This window comes from Enhydra lutris, unplaced genomic scaffold (assembly GCF_002288905.1).
Source record: "Enhydra lutris kenyoni isolate GAN:26980312 unplaced genomic scaffold, ASM228890v2 scaffoldscaffold32, whole genome shotgun sequence".
Lineage (NCBI taxonomy): Eukaryota > Metazoa > Chordata > Mammalia > Carnivora > Mustelidae > Enhydra > Enhydra lutris.
Genome location: NW_019154116.1, coordinates 21,396,494 through 21,417,515, shown reverse-complemented (window position 1 = coordinate 21,417,515; position 21,022 = coordinate 21,396,494).

Genomic DNA, 21,022 nt, shown 5'->3' with positions numbered 1-21,022 from the left:
CAGATGAGCTAACTTGCAAAGAAAATATCTTTCCTATGCTAGTCCACAGAAAAATATGGAAAGCTCACCAACTTATTCTACAAAGCCAACACAACCTAGCAAGACCTAATAAAGGCAGCAAATGCTTGTGCACATGTGTGAACACACAAACTCTAGACCAATTTTATGTGTGATCATAGAAGCAAACATCTAAATATAATAGCACATGCATTCCAACAGTATGTTAAAATAATAAGCAATACAGATTATTCTAGAAATCCAAGAATAATTCAACATTGGGAAATCTATCAACACAGTTCAGTGCATCAATTATTGAAAGAGAAAAAATGAGTTTATAAATACAGAACTAAAAACATCTGAAAAATTCATCAGTCACTCCTTATAAGAATCCTAAACAGAAGGAAACTGACTAATTGTGACTTTTAACTTCTTAATTTGAATATTGGACTAGACAGCAGGTGGGGGAAATGTTTATAGAGAATATTTTGGGGACAATTGGGAAAAAAAGAAAAGAAGAGAGAGAAGAGAAGAGAGAAGAGAATAAAGAGAGAAGAACAGAACAGAAAAAAGAAAAAGGAGAGGAAAAAGAAAAGGAGATTGTTCACGCCTGAGATCTAGTGTTCCCTGTCTTAGTTGATACTGACTAAATCTTGTGAACTACATCTGTGAAATGCAAGGTAGTATAACAAAAACATATTTAAAAATTGAAATTGATTTATCATTTATTTATAATTTTGTAATTGATAACTTTGCAAACAGGTACTAATTTCTCCTAGCTTAACTTTACAACATAAAATTTTTAATAAACATGGCAATTTAAAACAACACAGATCTGTTATCTCATTGTTCTCATGAGTCAAGTGTCAGTCTGGCATAGCTGAACTGTGTTCTCTTCTTGGGGCCTCACCAGACTGTGGCCAAGGAGTCAGATAAGCTATATTCTCCCCTATCAGCTTGTTTAGGGAATTCTGTGCCCCCAAGTTCACTCAGGTTATCGGCAGCATTCATTTCCAAGTCGCTCTATGGCTGAAGGCCCTGGCTCCCTGATGATCATACGCTGAAAGCTGCTCATCTCCAAGAGGTTAACATAGTTCTTGCCACATGGCTGTCTCTGAAGCTCTCTGACAATATGGCAGCTTCTTTTTCAAAGCCAGTAAGAGAAGCTCTCCCCCTTCAGGAGGACCCACTCACGAGGAAAGTTTTCTGTTCTATTCAGGATAATGTCCTATTGAGTAAGTATAGATCAGTTGGTCTGGGACCTCAATTACATTTGCAAGATCTTCACATCTTTATCAAATAAAGTAACCTTGTCACTAGAATGGCATTCCATCATTTTTATAGGTCTTACCCGCACTGAATGGGATCATCTCAGAATTCTTCCTACCACAGAGGATTTAAAATATTTAAGCAAATTAACATCAAATAGACCTGAAACTTAAAACTGTAACACCTGTGTTAAATACTCATCTAGACCTACATGCAGGACAGTAAACCTCTCTGAAACTCAGTTTCTTAATTTCAAAAATTAGAAGTCTACATCAAATGAATACAAAGGTCACTCTTTGTGCTTAGATTGTGCTGACACTTATAATCTTAGTAACTTGGACAACTCGCTTCCCAATTATACTGTATAAATATGGTGGAACTACATTTAGCTTCAGTAAATATTATGATTCCTTAAGTCACAGGCCATATTGCTAAGATGGAAAATAACTTCTTAAAGCAATGTGGCAGTTCACACAATGGCAATTATTTCTCATTTTTAAGTATCACACTGTATTTGAAATCAGTTTCTTAAAACTGCAGAAAGTGTTAATCTAAACTGACGAATGTTAAGATATAATGGAGCAATTTTTTCAAGTGCTGAAAATCATAACAGTAAAACTGTTCTAATGTGTTAACTTAGCAATTAGAAGTCAATTAAATCTATATAATGCTTGAGGTTTTCTCTATATTACAATGGTCTTGCAACAGATTACACATTAATTGCATTTGAAGACAAGAAAAAAGGAGCTGCTTTTTGCCACATTTTACAGTACATTTTATTTTTCTTAATAATTCTGTTTTAATCACACAGATATATACCTATATTGTACATCCGTATCCATATGTGTGCATATATCATGTATATACAAAGACATATAAATCTAGTTTACCTATTAGATTGAAGGCACTTAAAATAATGAATATACTACCAAAATATAAAGCAGCATTTGAAAAATTAATATATTTCATGGGTGAAACATCTATTGTTGTTGCATGTGTGTGTTTAAACCAAGTATAGCTGGTAATTTAACGCATGTTTCCCCAGTGTGAAATAATAAAAACAACAGTATATGAAAGGAATTTCAGTGGTTGCTAGCCAAATGCAGCTGCTATCTATGCCTCCTTAGGTCTTCTGTCCAGAGTCAAAGGAAGGCCCCTCTCAAAACTCAACGTCATTACCCAGGCTATTATCCCATTTTCTCCCACAGCATTTATTTTTCTCTTTACACGTTCATTCCTGTCTGCCCACAAATATCCTGTTAGCTTTCCCGCGTTGAAAACATCAGTTCTTATCTCCTCTTCCTCGGCCAGCTTTGTCCTTGTTCTCAGTTTCCCTTGATAACAAAATGCTTTGAGTTCCCAGATTTTAATCCTTCTCATTCTCCACTAACACCACTCTAGTCAGGCTTTTCTTCTGAACCTGCTCAACAAGTCACTTACTTGAATGTGCAACTTCCCAGTCCCCATTATTACCTGATCGATCATTAGTATTTGGTGTAGGTGGGTATTGTCCTTCTCTTTTCTTCTCTTCACTTCCAGGACAGCATGTTCTTTTGGTTTTAATTTCATCTTAATGTACCTTCTTTCTCTGTCTCCTTTGCCATTTCCTCCTCTTTTGCCAAACATCTCTGTGTTGGAATACCATCAAACCCCGCATGCCTCCACTGCTGAAAATAATGTGGTCCATTGACCTCCATGGATTTAAATAGCTAAATGTACAGCTTCGTCTTAAATTTTTCGAACTCCAATGACTTATTGAACATGAACCTTATATGGCCTCATATTTCACCTCATATTTCACATTTTCAAACTGACCCTATAATCTTCACTCTCACAACCTATACCACCAACAGTTTTTTCATTTGTCTTGGATTGAATAACCATGGTATCTGCATGAAGCTAATTTATTTAGGAGTGTGATCCCACACAGCATGATTGCAGAACAGGAGAACTGCAATGGATAGGCTGAGATTTAACCAGAGATGGTACCTAGAACTATGTGGGAAAAGGAAGCCCATTATATTGTGGGGCCCATATAGAGTCTCCACCTTGTTTCATGTTCTCAGGGAAAGAGCATCAGGCTCGAGAGTGGCTACTCTCCAAAGGCTAACTCATGCTCTCACTTGCTTTTGAATATTTATGTATTTAGTTTTGAGAGAGAGAGAGAGAGAGGGAAGGACACCAAGCATGAGTGGGAGGAGGGGCAGAGGGAAAGGGAGAGAGAGAATCTCAAGTAGACTCCCCACTGAGTGTGGAACTCAGTGCAGGGCTCAATCCCACAACTCTAAGATCATGACCTGAGCCAAAATCAAGATCCCAACCCTTAAGTGAAATTCCTTGAGTGACTGAGCCACCCAGGCACCCCTTCGCTTGGTTTTTGAATGTTTCTCTGTGGCAAATGTTCTCTGATAGGTAATACCCTGAAACATAAAGGCATGCATACTTTGTTTCCATTCTCATGTTCCTATATACATGTTTCTCCCACAGAAATGCCTGATTCAGAACGTCCAGTCATTTTCCTTCAGTACTTTGGTCAAGCAGCTGTGCCACTTGCCACTCCTAATTCTGTCTGTCTTTATTCTAAACAAAGTGAATACTATAGTCCCTTGCACATAGCATGGATTTTAAGTCATATCTTAAAAGAATTTTTAATGCAGTGATAATCTATTTATTATTAGCCTCAATGTATTGTTTTGAACCTTCTAAACAAGAAGTCCAATTTTTTCTCCTCATTCAGTTGATCACACAGAACTCTCATGAGGCTACAGATTGGAGAAGATGAAGAGGTATCAATACTGCAGAAAGAAATGCCACAGGAGTCTGGGATACTTGACTTCCCTGCTATAAATTAGATGGCTTATAAATAATAGAAATATATTTCTCACAGTTCCAGAGAAATATTCTGGCAAATCCAGAATCACAATGCTCGCAGACTCAACTTCTGGTGAGAGCCTGTTCCTAGTTCATAGATGGCTGTCTTCTTGCTGTGTCCTCACATGGTGGAAAGGGTGAGGGAACTCTCTGGGGCTTCCATTATAAAGGCACTAATCTTCTTCATAAGGGGTACACCCTCATGACCTAATCACTTCTTAAAGTCCCCACATCCTCACCTTGGGGGTTAAGATTTCAACATGTAAATAATGGGGACACAGACATCCAGACCATAGTACTGATCATAAAATTTAATTGGCCCAACTGATCTGGTTAAGTCTGATCTTGACTGTATCATTTCATAAGATACATTACTGCTATATTTTCCTGGCATTATGACTCAGGGGATCTGATAACTCCCTGCTCATGATGGACACTTCAGGTGTCCCACAGTCAAGCATTTAGTTTCTATTAAGGCCCAGAAAAGAACCAGGTAATATTTTCAAAACAGGAATTATTTCTCTGCCAAAATAAAACCATGACCTTTTTTTCCCTCTAGTGTCTTCCTTGAAATTATTCTATTGTCTTGCCAGAGACTTTCATACTGTATTCTTACACAACACAAATATGTCTGGCACCAATGGTTCAGGGATATCATGTGGCCTAAGTAGTAGGGTAGGTGGGAACTATTTCCTATCTCCAAGAGAGTTATTTTTTTTTTTTTTATTTTGGGATCCACTCAAAATTGGCAGCCTTTAATCAAAAGAAAAAAAGAATGTAGATAGTGTTCCCAAGAATGGTAATTATTAACCAGTGTGGAGTTTCTTAGTGTTAGGTATACAGTCCAAAGTTTTTCTTAGAGGAAATGTAACAGAATGGCCCAAATCATGATACTCTAAAATATTTTACCAGTTTAGAAGAGTTTTTTTTTTCTTTTACCTTGACAAGCATGTGTCTTAATAGGAATCTTTTATAAATGCTACATTCTGTTTGCTATTTCTAATTAGCATGATGGCATCATTATAGCTAAGAGTGTGAATATTGTACAGAATGTCAAAATTTTAAGATGAATTTTATGTGGAAAGAGAGCAAGATAATTAATATAGTTTCATGGCATGATTATAAATGTGTGCTGCTGTCCTTTGCACATAAACTATTTTTAATTTCATGATTGATATTTAAAAGGATGCATCTGTCAGATCAATAATCATATACTAAGTAGATTTGTTCTAGAAAAGATACCATTCCAACACAAGATGCCTAACTGAAGCGATCAAGTAGTTAGATTTACTATACTGTACCCACATATACCACAGTCCACCTTGCCTGTGCAGGAGCCTGACAGAGGGATGGAGTCAGATATGATAGGGTCCACTACCCTGAAACCTTAAGGTTTACAGTTGTCATCCTAATATGATTTACAATTCCCTTCGTAGGCTGTAGTGAAATTATTGCTCTTCCAAATGGATCCCTCCTACCATAATAGCTTCTCAGATCTGGGAACCAATGTGAGCATTCTGCTATTGTTAAGTATCTGTGGCAATAACTCACTGGAGATTGAAAAATAACTCTGGAATGAGTCCATGACTCACTAGACCCACTATAAAGCAAACCTGACTCAAACACCACAGCATACCCACAATCTATCTGTTCTTATTTTAACTGCAGGAATCTGATGGGGCTCGGGGCCACCTGGTATTATTGTTAATTTAAATTCTGTATATAGTTCTTAAAAACTATTATTAAGTATATAATAATTATTTTTCTTCAGAGTTACTGTTGTAAATAGCCGAAGATCCCTCTGAGAAAAAAATCATGTTGTTGTTTTGTCTGTTTGTTTAGTCCACTTACAGTGTCCTTCCTCAGGAAACCAGTTCTTCTCTTCAAACAACAGGCTCTGGATCTCTGACTGGTGTTCTCATAATGCCGTACTAGATCTGGTCCACTTATTATCACTTCAGTATGTTGGACTGCTGCCTCCCATGCTAACTCTTCTCCGGCCACACTGTGCCTAAGCAGCTTCTTGAGTGAGCCTAGGCAAGCTTCTATCTTAAGGTAGTGGCACTATTTCTTCTCCCTTAAAATTTTTCCCAAAGATATACACATGTCTCTCATTTTTATCAATTTCTGACTCAAATATTACCTTCAAATAAAGCCAACTATGATCAGTCTATATAAAACTGAAAACTTATCTCCAGACCAACCATCCCTGATCCTCATTACCTTATTATTTTCCAAGCATGCATCAATCACCTACTCATATATTACTGACTTACAAGGTTTAATTATCTATATTCCTTTACTATTATGCAAATTCCATTAAAGAAGAGATCTTTGCTTCTTTTGTCTATGTCCATATACAAAGTGCACTGATACAATGATATACAATGCTGTATCCCAAGTACTGTTGTGAAAAGAGCTTAAAACAAATAGTTGTTAAACGAAATAACTATATTTTATTTGAATTGTAGTGGTTTATTTTCCTGTATTAATAAATCTGTGCTTTATATCAGGATTGCCATTGTCCATTTTACTGTGACTACAACCAGAGTTGTAGTCACAAGTCCCTTTTTCATTCTAAGAAGCTATTATTTTAGGGGCGCCTGGGTGGCTCAGTGGGTTAAAGCCTCTGCCTTCAGCTCAGGTCATGATCCCAGGGTCCTGGGATAGAGCCCCGCATCTGGCTCCCTGCTCAGCAGGGAGCCTGCTTCCTCCTCTCTCTCTGCCTGCCTCTCTGCCTACTTTTGATCTCTGTCTGTCAAATAAATAAATAAAATCTTTAAAAAAAAAAAAAGAAGCTATTATTTTATCTAACTGCCTTTTGAAACCATTTAAATATATAAACCTAATATATAACATCCCTATTATAAAAACACATCTATTTGTTTTACTGAAATTGACATACTTTTATGGGTATAAAATACTGGATATTTGGTATTTCAAGTAGGTAAGGGGAATTCTTGGATAATAGGATTATAAAGGAGAAAGGTCAAGTTTTGACACCAGAAATTTTGCATTAAAATAGTCAGTATTCCTCACCTGTGAATCCCAAGTGTATAAACCAGAAATCCTGGGCCTGCAAATTATACAATATCCCAATATGTATATATAAAAATAAGAAAAGTATTTTTATCTTATATGAAGAGTCTCCATTCGTATGATCTATGAAGGTGCTCTCCATTCCTTCATCACTTTTCAGTACATTATGATGTTTTGCATAAAACTCTTTTTCCACCTCCATGGTGAGAATAGTAATCTTGGGCTTAGGGACATGCAATAGTACCCTCAGATATTAATCCTGCCTTAGTGATAAGAAGATAAAAAATTATCTTACAAAAATAGGATTAGAACATTGATAACTAGGTATAGAATGAAAAGAATACATGTATAAAAGAAAAAAGGTACTTGTTATCAGTCATTGAACTGTAAAAGAATTTGGATTCTTAAGTGGGAAACCTCCCAAAGGGCCTGAATAGAAAGCATCATCTTTATTTCCACTGTAACTTTTCTCTAACCTATTTTTTTTCCATTTCTTCTCTAAATTTTCCCCCAAATGTGGGTAGAGAAGAAAAAGAAAGAAACTATAAATTTGTAATATCTGACACCATATAATTTACAAAACAAAAAGAATCTGAACTTCTTTATTTCATAGAAAAAGTGGTTGTGTGCTGTGATGAGGGACTGGCAGTAATAGAAAGGGAAGGACCAAAACAGAGGGTTTCAGGAAGTGTGATGATCAGGGCAAGAGAAGGAGGAAGATGACTATTCTGTTTGTAATAACCTTTTAAAGCCTAGAGCACATCCATAGAAGTCATTTTCAAAAGGCCCAGGCACTTATGTCTCATATTGAAAAAAAAAAAAAAAAAAGGAGGAATCTATTACTAAAAGCGCAACCGACATGGACATTTTCCTACTCTTGACATCAAACTGTACCCATTATTCTACTCTGGGATCCAGTCCTTTAAAATTTACTTACATTCATTGACTTGTTAATGTCTAGTGGATTCCAGTATATTTTTGGTTCAATTGTGAGTAGTGAAAGTATTTAGATGTTTTCAGGTGTCTGTAGCCCTCTGACAGTCATCTTTAATATACAGGAAATGGACAAACATATGGTAGAAAATAGCTACCTACCGATGATGTTCTGGAAACACATGGTGTGCAAAATTCTTAGTTATTCTGTTTCCAGAGGATACATTAAAAATGTCCTTAGTGCAACTGAGAAGGAAGTCCTGTCACCTGTGTTATAAAAATACACAGCCACTTGCCATACGTTGTGCTTCTGTTTATTCATTTCACTTGTGTGAGACAACCTTCCTCAATTTTGCCATTTAAGAAAATCGTACTGAACATTCCATGTTCGTTTCAAATGGCATCTTCCTCACTAGAATAACTGAATTTATGAGATCCTTGAAGGTGAGACTCATTCATTCATATAATTGTGTACACATAACAAGCATTTGGAATATATTTGTGTCACAATCCAGTACGACATTCTTGCATTTCTGTCTTAATTAATTTTTATGGTTTACCTACTGCCATAGAAATGTTCTGATAACACTAAGAAAAACTTGCATTCTCTTTTATATATTAGATTAAGACTTGTCCTTTTGTCCTCTTTAACTCAATCACTTGGATAAAAAAAAAATATCGTGCCACTTTTTCATGTGTCTTTAAAATTATTTGTGTAAACACTATGGATATTGCATACCTACACACATGTGCACACAGACACATTTCCTATTACCAAATATCTGTTTCATCCTAGTTAAGCTCCTGTTAAAAGCTAATGACTCCGGGCACCTGGGTGGCTAAGTGGGTTAAGCCAGTTACTCTTGGTTTCGGCTCAGGACATGATCTCAAGATTATGGGATTGGGTCCCACATCAGACTCCCTGCTCAGCACAGAGTCTGCTTGAGAATCTCTCTCTGCCCCTCCCCCCCACTCGTACACTTTCTCTCGCTCGCTCTCTCATTTCCTCTCTCTTTGAATGAATACAATCTTTAAAACAAATTTAAAAACAAAACCTAACAGCTTTAATAGGTCAGGTGGTCTAACCCTAAAGTTAAGTTTTTGTTTCATAATGTTGCCTCCCTGCTTATGTATGTATTTTTTTTTTTTTTCTGTAGAATACCACCCATAAAATTTTCAGGATGAGAACACAGAAATCTATGTGATTAACATATAGAAAACTTCATTTTCTCATTCTACCTTCACCAAAGGAAATCTGTTTGCTTCTATATTCTCAAATGCAGGGCATGAAGAAGACAAATAAACAAACAAACAAAATAAACAAAATAGATAAATAAACAAAAACACTGAAAAATTATTTGCTTAAGCATTAGTTATAAGAAAAATAGTCAGAAGTATACCAGGATATATTTTTAAAGTAACTTAGAAGAACTAATGCTAAAAGCAGGTTTTTACACTCTTCCATGTATCTATTTCTAAGCCACTAATACCTAATCACACCTAGAAGGGTACGTCCCATGATATAGCAATTCTTTAAAACCAAAGAATGTCAGGATATTTGCACAGACCCTCAAAAATCAACCTTCACACAGTAGAATGCTTTCACTTACTACCTATGTGCATTCGAAAAAGTTAGTTGACTAAGGAAAACCTTAGTTTCCTTAGTTTTCTAAGATGAGGCTAATAAATGCCTAGCCTGCTTGGATATAGTTACTCTTAAATAAGTTTTCTCATGCATTTGAAACAGAAAAAAATAACCATTTTATAAAAAATAACAAATTAAAATATTTCATACAGTGTTAAATTAAAATAGACAAACTGAATGCTACCTACTTGTTTGGGTAGCAGCAGGCCCCTTTACCTCAGCATCAGGACTGACAGATTAGGAATGACTAAATCTCTGAAATTAGAAGCACTCTTACAAGAAAATATGTGAATGTGTCATATTTTGTCAAACAATGCAGTCCAAATCTTTGTCTCATCCTTAAATGTTACTTCCAATAGGAAATTCAATTTTTGAAATGATTCACAGGAGACCATATAGTTTTAAAGACATATTCTCTACCCTGGTGTCCACTGAGAGAGAATGACTGGGAAATTTAAGAGTCTGTTTCTCTGTGGGTTTCAAGAGGTCATCTTTCAGGTTGATTTTAGGTTCTGTAACATGTTGATAACAGCCTGTCTGAGTTGATGTGTCTACATTGATTTTCCTTTGGGTAAGCCACATACATATTGTGTGAAGTGAGGGTCCTTAGAGCACCCTACTGCACTTTTGAACAAATCACTGTTATTTTGGAGAAGAAAAATGAGTCATCAGATGTGTATCACCAATACTCTGAAAATACTACCACTTTTTAAAATTTTTGCTTTGATCAGGTACTTTGACAATGAACATCAGGAAATTTTAAAGTTAAAGAGATATATTTAGATTCTTTAATATTCTAGATACAGGGATTTTGCAGTGGAAGAACAAATGTCCTACAAACAAAAAGAAAGTTAAAATTATATTAGCCTTTAAGATGAATGAAAAAAAAAATCCTGAATTTAAAATACTCCTTATATTAGAACCTAACTTTTGAAATATGATAACAAAATGCATTTTTACATATTTGGAATATATAGTTTATCTTTACTGTTGATTTTCCTCAAAAAATTAAGTGAGAAGAGGGATAGTTTTCGACATCTATATAGAAACAAACGAAACAACTATAAACTTGGGTCATGAGGTACAGATACCATTGTTCAACAATCAAGAAAACTAAAAGGAAATAGTAGGGATAAAAATACCAACACCATTGAGGCCCATAATTTAAAGCTTGTAAGAAAAGGCTTCTCAGAACACACAAAAGAGACAAAGCTTTTGTTCAAAAAGAGCTAAAGCTCTCAGTCTTTTCCTGTAGCCAGCACTTTCTCTGTATGATGTGGGAGTACATAATGTTTTAGAATCATTAAAGCAATAGAAATGTGAAAGTATCCTTTTGGAATTCTAGGAAAGTATTCTTCCTGCACTATAAAATTACCTTATTCATTATCATTCAGTGATTATATATAGCTCTCACACAAAATCCTTCTGGGTATGTTAAACTGAAAAGCATTTTGGTAATATCATATGAGTCCATTAACATCAGAGAAATCTGTGCTTATATATTTATTTTATTTTCCTTTATTTCTATCTATCTCTTCAGTAATATTCTTTCTCCTGTGAATTACTTCAAACTGGAGTTCTAGGATTTTCCTACCATTTCTTTGGATAATTCTCTCTTACACCTGTAAAAATGTGATATCGACACCACAATTGTGATTTTAAAATAAACTTGCCACTGTGGCAATGACTTTAAAATAACATTTCCAACTGAAAAAGCATTTTCTCTAGGTTAACATATAACTGATATTTGGTTTTTCTGATATTCTTAAGCTTACATTTAGAAAGTAAGCTACTCAAGAGTGTCTTCTTTTGAATTCTGCTTGTGCCATTATTTAAAGTACTAGGCTTAGTTTTCAGTGTATTTTCATTAAAGATCATGAAGATGGGGAAAAAAGGGTCAAGTGAAGGGAATATAGAAAAGATAAAGTATTAACAAAAATTTCCTAAGTGAAGCCCACTTTTATACTTTATATTGATATTCTGCTGTAGAAACTCTTATTTGGTATTATATATGAAAATAAATATTTAATATTATCTTCATAATTAAAATATTATAAAGTTTCCATATTTTTATCATTATCTTTAATAATTAATTTTACAAACTACCATCTTTAACTCTAAGAAAACTTATTAAAAACTTAGCTTATTTCTTCAATTAGTGATTTTCTGACATATTATAAAATATTAGTAACAAAGGAAACAAACAAAAAGTAAATCTTCAATCTTCAGGAGTATGCAAGCACTGTCCATCCCAAATGCATGCTTAAAAAAATAATCATCTTTGCAGATAAAGGAAAAACATATCTAGATGATCAGAAAAAAAGTTCAAAAGAATAAACCAAAACAGCTTTCTCTAATCAAAATAAACACAGAGAGTAAAAGAAATGGATGTTTACACTAGTTGCCATTACTAATAACAGATATATATCTGGATACTTAGATTAGTTCTTCAAATTTTTACTTACAACAGACATTACATTAGATGTCAAACATGAAACTAAACAGAATTTCCAACTTGACACTAATGCAAATATAACTGGTGACTCCGATAACAATCTATTGCAATAAACTCCAATAATATTCAAATGCTCTATGAGCATGTACGTGGTCATTCAGCCCATGCCCAAGGTATCAGACGAGGTCTGAAGGAAAAGTTATCAGGCAAAGTGAGTGTATGGGGGTGCCAGGGATGGAGACAAGGGAAAAAAAAAAGTTTCCAGATGAAGGAAAACACATGTAAGAAGTGAGAAGTCCTATGAAGGGTTTAAGATTTTGCCCCATTTGCAAGCTAACAAATTAGCTTCCTGTGATATCATAAAGCTTTAAAAAAAAAAAAAAAAAGGCACACAACTTCTGGATCAGGAAAAAAAAAGGACCTTATTATAGCAAAGCAAATAGCATGAGCTCCATGCTGATGTTCTTTCAACTTACCCCCTAAAGTCCTTGGGGGAGAGGGCCCCAGGGATGCTGCTCATGCAATGGGGCTGCATGACAGCTGAGGAACCCAAGCTTAGTACATTTCAGTCATTTAGTAGGGGATATAAACCATATACTAAACCTTTGCCTTAGAGAGAGAGATTATCTTTATTACACTGGACAGCAAACAGAACTGCCCTCTGTTCTGGAGACAGACATTGTAGCTTCCAAGACCATTCACTACATAATCTTGAGAAGTTAGTCTGACATAAAAGGTAGTGAGTACTTCTGTTTGCTAGATGTGCAAAACAAGGAGATTATGCTTTGGTACAGTTTATATAAATATCACAAATGTCTTTTCTTTTCCAGGGAGTATGAAATATTTTATCCATGAATATATCTGAATGTATCCCTTTAGGCTAGGGCCTGGAAAATAGTACTTTGATAATTATCCCAAACTCTTCCACTGTTAAGATCTGTGGAGATTTTGGATCCCTCGTGAGATACATTTTGATAATTTACATCTTCAAAGAAAATCATCTCTTTCAATGAGATATTAAAACTCACTTGCATAAGAATTTGTAAAGTGCTTTTATAGTACTTTTAATTTCCTATGTCAGGGAGTATTATTCCCATTTCATTTCTAATTTTGAGTGTTTGTACCTATTCTTGTTTTCCCTGTAGGTTCTGGATATATACATATATATATATTTTTTTAATTTTTTATGAAGAGCTTTTGAAGTTTTAAAGCAATTCTGATCTCCCTTATTTTTATTTTTCAAACAATGTTTTCTGATTTTATTTTTATAATTTTATCATTTGCTCATTGTTTGTGTGATTTAGATGCCTAAGAATTTATTTAACTATTGGTCATTCTTTCTGTTTCTCATATCTATAAATGCTCCCATTGTGGGGGGGAGGGTGTGTGCTCACGTGTGGGTGCATGTACACACACGTATGTGTGTGATTTACCTCCCCTGCAGCCCTTTTATTTCTTTTCTTTCTTTTACAAGCAACCTTCATGAAACAGTGGTCTATACTTAGTCTCTACTTCTCCTAAGCTGTCTTTTAGTGTTCAAATATTTGCCTTCTAATCTGACTTCTGTCTATATTAGTCCCCTAAGTTCAGTGAAAATTCCTCCTATTTATACTCTTTATAACTCCTTTTTCAGATCATTTTTCTCTAACTGGCCAGATTTTGTCGAAGCCTAGCTGTGAAACCTCTTCTTTTTTAAATGAGTTTGTATTTCTAGGCAACATCATTCATTTTAGGACATCATTTTGTTGATGACTCCAACTCTTATCTCCAGTTTAGACCTCTGCACACAAATAACCATTAGTTTAGCCTTCCATTTGACGTCTAAAGAAACCACAGACTCAATTTATCCAAAACGAAGTTATTATTTGCATTATTCTTCCAACTCTAAATTTACTTTCTCTTCCGTAATTCTAACCAAAAATACAGGAAGAATCAAATATCCATCAAGTTTGCTAGTTATAAACTCAGAGATTAAATAAAATGGTATGAAAAGAAGTACCATGTAAAAGCTAATGCAAATTTTCTCATTATATCAATATTGGACAGATAGAAAATAATACCAGAAAAAGGAGGCCATTTCAGAAACATAATTGTGATTTATAATCCAGGAAGATTCATCTTCCGAATTTGTTTGCCCCTAATAGCATATCTTTAATATATACGAATCAAAGACTGATGAAGTTATAAGAATAGATAAACCCACAATCATAATAAAGTTTTAACAGACATCTCTTAGAAATTAATGGAACAAGCAGACAGGAAGGATACTAGTGATTTGGCTAACATATATAACAAATCAAAATATATGCCATTAAAACCCATCAACTGAGCAATACTCATTCAAGTGGAACAAAAACTAAATTGGCCATCTGCAGGGCATAAAGCAAACCTCAATAGTTTCCAAAGGAATGCATTCTAGTTAATATGATCTCTATCCACAATAAGATTATATTAGGAGAACAATATACATAGAAAATAAAAGTATATTAAAAAATTCAAGCATTTCCTTCAAACTATATATGTAGTTCAAGAAGACATAACAAAAATCAGAAAAAAATGCACAAAGTTGAAAAAAAAACAGTATTTTTCAGGGGAAAAAAGGAAAATAAGAAAGTATTTTTTTTCAAGAGAAAAAAAAAAAAATTTTTTAATTAAACTGATTAAAATTAAAGGAAAGTAATTAACAGGAGGCACTAAGGCTCAATGTCATCAGTTAAGAGAACAGCTCTAGGGGCGCCTGGGTGGCTCAGTGGGTTAAAGCCTCTGCCTTCAACTCAGGTCATGATCCCAGGGTCCTGGGATCGAGCCCCACATTGGGCTCTCTGGGCAGCAGGGAGCCTGCTTCCCCTTCTCTCTCTCTCTGCCTGCCTCTCTGCCTACTTGTGATCTCTGTCTGTCAAATAAATAAATAAAATCTTTAAAAAAAAAAAAAAAAAAGAGAACAGCTCTATAGATTCTCAAAAAAAATTATATGTAGATTATTTTTGTGTATATATGTGTGTGTGTGTGTGTGTGTGTCTACATATACTATACTCAATATATTATATATGCCATACATATATTATAATAAACATGTAATTATTCTAAGTAAAATAACAAGTCATGTAAAACCTATGTTTTATCAATTATAAGTATTCCATCACACTGTGGGCTCCTTTGGAACTTACATCCAGTAATTCTTATTTATGAATTGTTGCAAAACAATTATGTATTTTCCAAACTCAACTCAGCAGGACTTCCTTAGTCCTTAAAATATCACAACAAAGTCTTCATCTTCTTAGCAAAGTCATAATATTATGGTATTGATAGGCTTCAGGTAACATGAAGAAATTAATGCTGAGGGGTTATCACCAGGAACTAAGATATAGGAGAAAGGTACATGTTCGTAATATTGACAAGGGATTAAATCTGAGTTATTTCAGGGGTGCCTTGGTGGCTCAGTCAGTTATGCATCTGCCTTCAGCTCAGGTCATGATCCTAAGTCCTGTGATGGAGCCCCACATCGGGCTCCCTGCTCAGTGGGAAACCTGCTTATCCCTCTGCTTGTGTTCTTTCACTCACTCACTTGCTCTCTCAAATTAATAAAATCTTTAAAATAAATAAATAAATCTGAGTTATTTCAACGTAATGGTTAAAATTGAGTAGCAATTCACATATGTCAAAGTCCTATTACACGTAAACTCTGATATGAGCTACAGCTCAGATGATGAGGCATGGTGAATATCATTAGGCCCACTATTAAAAAAACAAAAACAAAAACAAAAAATCAGTCAAATATATAGGTGACCTGAATTTTAGGTGGCAAGCCTGGTCAAGAGCACATTACCTTAACCTATCAATTCACAAGTTAGTGCAGAAAATGGGTCAATGAAAACATAAAATAGTAGGGGAAGGTAAGGCTAGACTCTGGGATTTCAAGCCAAACAGGAATTGACAGGCGAGATGCAACAAGTGGGTTAGTTTATCAAGAAAGATACAGGAAGAGCCAGGCTATGTGGGAAAACAGGTAGAGGCATGTCCAAGAACATACACAGATCTTGGATCAGAAGTTTATGTTGAACATGAAAGATCCAAAACTTCTTTGAATATGTATAAAGCGAATCATCAAAGATAGATTCTTATGCTTTGATATTTTGCCAAAGGCTAAAGAGTAATAACATACTGAATAGCTTAATATCAATTTAAACAAATACATAATGAACGTGTCTAAAAGCTCTCTGAATTTATTTTTTCATTTTTTACTTTTGAATTTACTTTTTAAAAACTAGAGATATATTGGAAACATTTATTGAATATTAACATACAATTAAATATGAACATACAAGTGCACTTATTAAAAACACCAAGTCTGGAACAGAACTATCTGGTCTGAAGTTCCACCTGCTCCAATGACTAACTTTAGTGCCAATGGCACAGTTTCCCATTTGTAGAATGGCAGTAAGAATAGTCCTACCTCTTAGAGAGGTAAAGAGAACTAAAGAATTTAATAAATGAAAGAACTAAGAATAGTGCCTAGAGCACAGAGTCAACACTCCTCAAGTGTTAGACAGAACTACCCAATGTAAAAAGAAATTGCAACAAAAATGCAATACATTTTTCACTGATGTTGGAAAGCTGAATACTATTTCATAATCTGTCAAATTAAAGATAAATAATTATTTATTTTTGGTAATAAAATGTTTTTAATTTTTAATTAATTAATTAATTAATTTTTTAAAAGATTTTATTTATTTATTTGACAGGCGGAGATCACAGAGAAGCAGGCAGAGAGAGAGGAGGAAGCAGGCTCCCCACTGAGCAGAGAGCCCGATGTGGGGCTCGATCCCAGGACCCTGGGATCATGACCCGAGCTGAAGGCAGAGGCTTTAACCCACTCAGCCACCCAGGCACCCCAATTTTTAATTTATTTTTAAATTACATATTTTATTTCTAATTTTTGTAAAAACATACCAAAGTAAATGGTGTCAGTGCTGAAATTAGATAAAAATTATCACCTTGTAATATGCAAGTTAGAAGACATATTATTTAAATCAATCAGTTTGGATTCAAATGCAGGCAATGTAAGGTAATACAAAACATTAACTCAGCTATAAAAATCTATCTTTTAGCAATATTAAACTTTCTTAAATAATTTAATTAGGGATGTTGCAATGAACACTATGGACACATTTATTCAATGTAACTAATTTGTGTGTGTGTGTGTGTGTGTGTGTATCCACATGCTGCAATAAAAATATTAATACTTGTGGGAATACTCTTCACTAATGATTTTTCAAACTTACCTTTATTAGTTGAAACTTTGATATTGTACCATTATAAGAGTAAGATTAAAATAAAAGAGCTCATACCATGCTAATATTAAATAAAAATATTCAAGCATTATGTGTAAATGTATATGAGGAGACATGCAAACACATCCATAAGTCATTAAATATACAATTTTGAAAGTAATAAATATTCAGTAATAATATCCTAAGAGCAAAGAGAAAGCATTTAAAAAAATGGTTATATTCTTAGTACCCAGAGAATATTTATATTAAAATTTCATTTATCTGTTTTATTTTTTAAAGCTTTTATTTATTTATTTATTTATTTTAGAAAGAGAGAGTGCACGAGTGGGGAAAGGAGCAGAAAGAAAGAGGGACAAGCAGACTCTGCACTAAGCACAGAGCCCACCATGGGGCTGGATCCCAATTCCATGACCCTGAGATCATGACCTGAACTGAAACCAAGAGTGGGACGCTTAACGGAATGAATCAGGCTGGTGCCCATAACTTCCCATTTTAATACAATATATGCAACATCTACATCTGTATCTATATATGAAAAAATAATTACCTGGATCAAAATATTAATAATGTTGAGATTGAGAAACCATGTCTGTGAGCTTTTCTTTTCTTTTCTTTTTTTCTTTTTTTAAGATTTTATTCATTTATTTGAGAGAAAGCATGAGAGAGAAATCACAAGAGGGGTGAAGGACAGAGGGAACAGCAGAGTACCCACTGAGCAGGGAACCCAATGCAGGGCTTGATTCCAAGATCCTGGGATCGTGATCTTAACCGAAGGTGGACTCTTAGCCAACTGAGTCACCCAGGCACCCCGAGAGTTTATTTATCTCAACCAAATTATGTTGGCTCTGACAGGCATGTTGGACGATAAAGATGAAGACAACATTCAGTACGCTTGTCCTGGGACTTTTAACTTAGTTCTGCTCTTCATATTCCCCTTTGCTGCTCAAAATGAAGAAGCATTGACTTCTGCTGACTATATTTCTAAAGCTCCCACACCACCTTATTGAATATCAAGCTGTATTAAAATAGTATGTATAATATACATGGATAATACATTGTAAGTATTATATAGTTTACCTCTATAATATTACATAAATACATATACACACATAGTTCTAACCCTAAATATACGTTTCAATATATAACTGGGTAATAAGAGACTAGCCATAATGAAATTTTTATTTCTCTACCATCATATTTTCTTACATGCCCTCAAATGTGAGTTCACAGATTATTATTTTTTAAGCTACATTTTTTCTAATTATTATTAATTTATCTTTTTAAGATATTTGGGTAATAATTTTAATTTCATTCAATTTCCATTTTTAATCATTTTGGCCATATAAATTAGGATAGAACCATTAGAAAATTATGAAAATATAATTATGCATGCACAATAATCACTATTTTAATGATTTTTGCAGTTGTGCTAGTATCCAGTTATGGATTGTTGAGTTATGGAGAAAGGCACACAGGCTTGATAAATACAAGCACAAAGCCTGTCAGTTCTCTAAATACACACACACACACACACACACACACACACACACACACACATATGCAGGATTCAAAGAACATTCCTTTTCTAGAGGAGCCAAAAGTAATGCATTTCTTTAGTCAGATGTTACTACAACTGTTACCTATAGCACAAGCTCACTTGGTTCTTCTTTCTCGAATTAGAATTTAAAACTCTCTTCATTTAAAACTCTGAATGATGCCTTATTTTGGTGTTAAAAAGAGACCTCTAAAAATAGCAATTGCATTAAAGAAGTTAATAGGACCTACATTTTAATTGTTATATTGTACAGAATCAGATTTGATTAAGTGATAACAGACTTATCATTGATCATCTAAACCATAGCAGATTTTGAGATTTAATAAATCATTTGATTGTTAACAGTTACTAATGTTGTAAATAACACAAACCCAAGTGACTATCTAATCATTTAAATTCCCATAATAAACAAAAACACTGACACTCAATGCAAAGACACTGTAATGGAGATAAAGCAATCTCTCAAAAATTTTAGTGGGCATATTTGTTTTCTAATCATAATTATCAATATGTATCTTTAATAGTGACTTATTTTTCATTATCTCAATGATGTCATCACCCTATAATTTGGATTATAGATAAAGCTTTTTCATTATCATGAAGGACTCAGTGAACTCCTACTCCCAGTTCAATTATTGCAACAATTTTAAACCCATGTACAAGCTAATTATAAGACAGCATGAATAGTCAGAATGAATATAAATAATATCAATGGTTCATGTTCTCACAGCATGATTCTGTTAAACACTTACTATAAATAACCAATTTTTTTCCAGGTGTCACTGGGAAAACGTGCTTATAGAATGATTTCCTGTGTTATAATATTGCAAGCCAACCATCCTACATTTCTATACTGTTCTGCTTCATGGTTTTTTTTGTTTGTTTGTTTGTTTTCTGAATTAAAGCTTTCTCCATCAATAGATGTTGTAACACTGAAGTTCATGGATTTCATGTTATTGTGCTATAAACTCAAAGACTATCTGGTTAACTACAAATATGGTAGCCATTAAATAGGGACTTCATTATGGATTGGATGACATAAAAACATATATTTAGGAGAAATTTTAACATATAAAAGGATTTCATTATAATTACAGGATTAAAATTCTAAACTACTTTTGTTTTAGATTTTATTTATTTGACAGAGAGAGAGAGAGATCACAAGTAGGCAGAGAGGCAGGCAGAAAGGGAAGCAGGTTCTCCACTGAGCAGAGAGCCTGATGAGGGGCTCCATCCCAGGACCCTGAGATCATGACCTGAGCTGAAGGCAGAGGCTTAACCCACTGAGCCATCCAGGTACCCCTCTAAATTACTTCTAAAAAGGCAACATGATGCTGCAGAAAAAGATGACTATGACCCAAAAAAGGTGGACTCATTTACTGATCAGCTCTGTGAAAAAGGGCAAGCCACTTTATTTTTTGGTTTCTAGTTTTTGTTTTCTATACAGTAAGATAATTGAATTAAATTAAATCAAAAGTTAAAACTGTAACATCAAAGTTTTTTGCTTACAAATTAACAAACAAAATCAATAAAACAAATGAAGAAAAATAGCAAGACCCATAAAAACAATTTCCCAGAGAAATTTCTTTTTGTCAGATAATTTAACGTCCTTAAAACATTTTTTTAAAATATTTTTTTTATTTATTTGACAAAGAGAGATCACAAGTAGGCAGAGAAGCAGGCAGAGGGAGAGAGAGGGGGAAGCAGGCTCCCTGCCAAGCAGAGAGCCTGATGCAGGACTTGATCCAGGACCCTGAGATCCTGACCTGAGCCAAAGGCAAAGGCTTAACCCACTGAGCCACCCAGGTGCCCTAACGTCCTTAAAACTTTAAAGAAATTCTAACATTAATTCTAGAGAATACATGAGAAAAGGATTTCTTTCAAAAACATTTGGAACTTGTATTTAACATGAAAGGGAAACATTAATTTAGAATTTATATACTATAAAGATGCTTATACAATTCATA